Source organism: Ceratina calcarata, unplaced genomic scaffold (assembly GCF_001652005.2).
Source record: "Ceratina calcarata isolate Rehan_Ccalc_2016 unplaced genomic scaffold, ASM165200v1 scaffold44, whole genome shotgun sequence".
NCBI classification, from domain to species: domain Eukaryota; kingdom Metazoa; phylum Arthropoda; class Insecta; order Hymenoptera; family Apidae; genus Ceratina; species Ceratina calcarata.
This window is the reverse complement of record NW_017167821.1, coordinates 818,017-823,676: the sequence shown is the minus strand read 5'-3', so window position 1 is coordinate 823,676 and position 5,660 is coordinate 818,017.

Here is a 5,660-nt window from a genome sequence, read left to right as displayed (position 1 = left end):
AGACAGAAAGAATATTTATATTATTATTACTTTTATAAGGGTGTTAAACGTCGTAATACTTGTACATTATCAGAAATGTGATTATTATAAAATAGTTCTAATGTTTATTAAGTACGTAAAATATAACTTAATTATATACTGATTAGACTTCATTTCGTACGCAAAAAATTTAATTATTCGGCAAATGTATGTGTGTACGTAGAAGAAATTTTTTTGTACGTTCATCTTGTTAGAACAGGAGTGTAGCACGGCCCAGTTATTAGATTCGGCCTGTACAAATGGGGTTGACGGGGGGTGGAGGCTGGAAATGGGAGAGTGGTGAGATTGCTGCGGCACGCGGTACAGCAGCATGGAGTTGGATGAGAGAGATGAAGTGGTAGATTAACGTCAACCGACGTGGCCCATTCATAACTGGTTTCTCTTCTGGCCGTGTGCACGGCCCCGTCCACCCCCGCGCCGCTCCGTATGTACGCAAACCTCCTCTGTACGACGATTTATAGAATTGGAAAAACGATATCGGAAAAATAGTAAACTTTATTGATGAATCCCTTTCCGACCTTTAAGCGATATCGCGGCGAATCGTTTCGCCTCGTGCTACAGGTGGCATGTAAGCCAATCCATGCTGTCCCCGCACTTTTTTCCTTCACCTCCTTTTTGTCCTGCCTACCACTACTTTTGTACACGAAAAAAACTGAACTATGTTGAAACGAGGCTTACTAACTGACGAGAACCGGTCTTTGCTTGTAGCATGATCGTTGTCTAAAGTATTAAATTTTATGCGAGTTGTACGCGGTGCATTTAATTGATTTTATTGAATTGGAAACATTTGTACTGAGAGTCGCACCAGTGTCAAAACAACGAATGAAATTTTTTGTTCGTTCCCATTCCAGATGAAATTTCAGTTTTACGTACAAAACAATCATTGCGATTTTAAGAGACTGACAATGAATACTGACACAATGACATATGTTGCTATTATGTACTCTAAAGGATATGGCTTGAATACATACTTATGAGTACAAAATGTGCTAAATATAAATAAATTAATTCGTAGAAAGGATGATCTAAGATGCGTTAAGCGACGGCAGATGTTCATTTGATGGAAGCAAACAGGCAGTTACATTCGAACTTGACGTTACAAACTGAAAGGAGGGAATCTTATATCGTATAATACGTATTTTAAGGACTACCGTTACATAGAGCTTGTTTGTATTTACAGTATAATAATTTAGATAGCCAAAGACAATATCTATTTTTATGCTGCGGACGCGTGTAAGCTGGGCGATATTTTTTGCATGTGATCCCAATGCGATTGCCTGTAAAGGGACTGAGAAACGTCCTATCATTTTGTCCAGCAGTGTACACCGAATATCGAAGATATCGGCACACGGGACGCTGTAACTTCGCGGGGCTTTAATACCGTAGCATTCCCTTTATACCAGCGAACGAAGCATAACGCGAGATCCACTTTAATCCTAATATACCATACGCGCGACGCGCTGGCAAAACAAATGCCACGGTTCGCAGCATCCAGGAGACTCCTGATCGCGTACGCAGCATAGTAATCGAGATCGATCACTAGCTATCGTTGTCGGCCAGTTTCGTCGAATTTTCTGATTAACGGGAAATTTCGTAGCGGTTGCGTTAGATGGCGTTACCGGCCGCGTAGAACACGGCTCCTTGGACAAAATATTTTCCGTTAGCAATGTTTGTTCGGGTTGCAGCGAAATTTCTGTCGCGATTCTCACGGGACAACGTTCAATAATCGGACAACAATTGTTGAAAAAATGTAAATTTCTCTCTGAATAGACTCGCCTTATTACCAGCAGGCGACAGGCGTTAAGAACGCTCGCGAGAATCCTGATCACGTAATTCTAAAAAATATTTTAGACTCGGCGGACGAGTCAGTAAATTTGCCTGCCGTCGAATATACATAGGTACAGGCGAGGGAGAACGTACGCCAAGACCAGAAGGACGTCCTGTGACGCATTCAATTGAAAATCTCAAGGCACCCTCGTGCATCGTTGGAAGATAATGTATAGGGTTACATTACGTGCAAAATCGATCAGTTATTTTAGATAGGAATAACATTACTAATGAAACCGCTAACGCTAACTTTTTTGCTCTTTCCTGGAAAAAACCGTTTCATATTTCATACATGTACCGTATGCACACATGTGTAAGACTATCCTCAAAAATCCCAAAATGAAGTTAAAAATCAGTGGACGTCTATCGTGCACTAGATAAAAACTTAAATTCATTTTTAACATAAGGATATGTTAATAGGTAAATATGTACGTACCTACAAAATTGACACATTTACCGTATCGTACATAAATTTTAATGTGTACAGCGTCAAAGTAGGAAATATGCATTTCGACTAATAAAACATTTATGTAAGTGAACGTTGATAAGACAGTTGTTTCAGTAAAGAATCAGCTGTACTTAAAGTTCAAAAAGTCACGCTGCATACGCAAGCATTCAGTTACGGTAATGAAGAATAGAAAATAGACAAGAACGATGCGTGCAAGAAGTCGAACGAGAATGGGCGAACGTGTGTGTGCGAATGAAGGAACGACCAAGAAGAACGAAAAAAGGAAGATAAGGAAAAAGTGGAAGCCTCAGAGGATAGACGGAGCACTTTCACCTGCCGGCCCTTAAGGGGCTACATCTGCATACATACGTAGACAGTACCCAGCGAAAAGTATAGGTGTTTATGCTCGTAGAAAGAAAGCCAAAATGTGTAAACTATCAGTCACCAATATGTATTAAATTCTCGAAGAAATTCTGTTTTCATTAAATTTTAACAATGTCTAATTCATTTAATCGTCATTAATTGATATACCTTGAATAACAGTATAATTATAGACGTGGCTTTAAAACCGCATAAAGTAATCCACATTTTCATGCTTGTTCTCCCCAAAAAAATTTGACCGACAAGATAAACGTATTTAAACTAATTTAAACTCAGCTACGCCGGCTATTCTATTCAGGATAGTGAAATGTCAGACTATCCAAATATTGAATACACGGATTCTCTACTTTTTTCGCTAAATATCTACGGCCATAATTATGATTTCATTTATTTTAAGCATAGATTAGCACTCCATCGAATTTAATTAAAGTTATATATATATATTGAATGAGATCTTTCCAATAAAATTTCAAATACATACATGCCCCAGTGTTTCGCGCGTCCGCACGGTGTAACAGTCCGAAGGGGTTAAAAAATACACGAGGGAGGAAGAAAGACGAAGAGAGGTTTACGCAGACGCTCGTTGTTACACTTGCTCGGACAGCGGCAGTCGCGAGTGTACCGTATACGATACGTGCATGCTATGCAACAACGGGACCAGCCACCGTCGTCGATTCCCTTAATTTGCCGATATCTGCTTTAACGCAGGAAACGCGGTTGATACGTTCCCTTTAATATATACAACATAAAAAGTTTCATGACGAATAAAGCGACCAGGAGTGAGAGAACGGCGGGGAGCGAGCGAGAGGGCACGAGAGAGAAAGAGTTGGAGTTGGAGGGACGGTGCGCGCGAGGGATGAGTCACGGAGGGAGGAGGCGTGGGTGGGGTGTGTGAGTTAAGGGCGCGCGCAAGGGGGTGAAAGAGAGGGAGCGAGAAGGAAAAAGAGAGGAAGTAGCAGCGTCGGGGCGACGGGTGAGAAACGCGAGAGACGAAAAAGGAGGTTCAACAGATAGAAAGAGAGAGAGGGAGGATAAATGGTCGACAATATTTTGACCAACACGGACGAACGCTGCTAAACTTTTTAACAAATTTAAACGTTACCAATGACCAGGTAAGAACGAGACATTCGCTAGTGTCCAGTCTGCTGGATTGAAATCCGAATTCCCCAAAAATAGTTGTTCTCCGCCGAGGATGGAGATTGCAAGTTTTTCGATTAACGTATCGGCCAATAATTTTACGCTTGGCCGTGCGAGAGAGGAAGAGAGAGTCGCGGCACGAGCGAAAGCCGCGAACATCGAAGGAGTGACGGAGAGAGAGAGCGAGAACCACGAGACCGAGGGAACGAGAACGCGAGGGTGGAAAGGTAGGAGGAGAGAAAGAGAGAGGTGGAGAAGAGAGAGAGGGAGGGTTGGAGAGACGAGGAAGAAGATAGCCGAACGGGCAGAGACGATGGCTCTGAGCTACCAGCTGGGTTACTATTGTCCGCGGATACCCTGAAAAAATAGTTCCTGGAAATTGGTAGGCGTTTGAAAAAATAACTTTTCTCTCTGATTCGATAGCCCGTGAGACGTAGAATATTCTTAGAGAAAAGTTTCAATTTTGTAAATAACGGGGAAAATTCTAGAAAAATAGGAGAACGTTTGCGAACAGTCAATTCCATGCCCGCCCGCCCGGTCTCGTTTATTTTTGCATTTTAAGGCATTGAAGAAAAGAAAATGTTAAAAAATAGGAAAAAGCGAGCGCTCGGGCACAGGGTGAGAGAGCCGAAGAGAGGGCGGCTCGAGGGAAGGACTGGGGGAGTGGGAAAGATGTGCACAAAAACGTACTGACGAACGTACAATGAAGCAAAAAGAGGTATCTAAACCTACCAACGCGAAGTAGAAGTCCGTAGGCTCGGGAAAGAGTTGCACGCTGGCAAGATCGGGGTGCTAGCTCAACCGGACTAAAGTAGAAAGGAGACGAGTCCCGTCTGTCGAATTCTTTAAAACACTTCTTTAAAACACTTCTATCTTCCGCAACTTTTTATATTGGACATGACTATTGTCCGATCCCGTATGAAGATAATAAAAAATGACGTACATCGTCCGTTTTTTCTACGTATCCATACTTAAAATATCTTAATTATCATTTTAAATCGAAGACGAAATTAACAAAATGAGAAATATCCATTTTACAATTGCATTCTACTTATACACCAATGTTGGCATAAATTGGAAATAGTAAAAACAACATTGGCTACTAAATATATGACAGATACTACAAAAATTATATATCAATATGTATATTTTAGCAAGGTGCGATTTCGAATTGAAATTTCCATGAAATCCTTAAAGTATTGAATTTTAATAGTCGCATGACGTAAAACAGAGGGAAATTTAATGCTCTTGATTTCTACTGACGTTCATTTCATTGCTAAAATAAATACAGTGGTCTACCAATAGTTCTCGCAGCCAAGATTAATACTGGATAAAAGTAATTGATGTTAATACTGAATATGAACTCGTAATATTAAGAGATATATAAGATCGATTAACAAGGAATACTATATATTGTGATTACCAATAAGAATTGCACTGTAATGTAATTTATAATCTAAATCTAAACTTATTGAAATGCGGATTTAGTTTTTGAAGATCTGGAAATAATTATCGTAGCGTCAAACTCATATTTCAATCGGCTGTATATATCATAATATTTTCCATAAAATCTACCCTCGAACTTGATTCCGAGTTGCCTATTCTCACTTTAACCATTAGGCCAAGAAGCAAGATACGTTCATTTCAGCCATTATTCTTATTCAGCGCATCGTATTGATACGTCTCGATTCAGATACTTTTACTTTCCAGAAATAATGATGTGATTATGAATTGCCAAGACGACTTATTAGTATTATTTGACACGATACTATAATTCGATCGCTTATTTAAAAAAAACATTGATTTCCTTCTTGCGAAACGAAGCAGT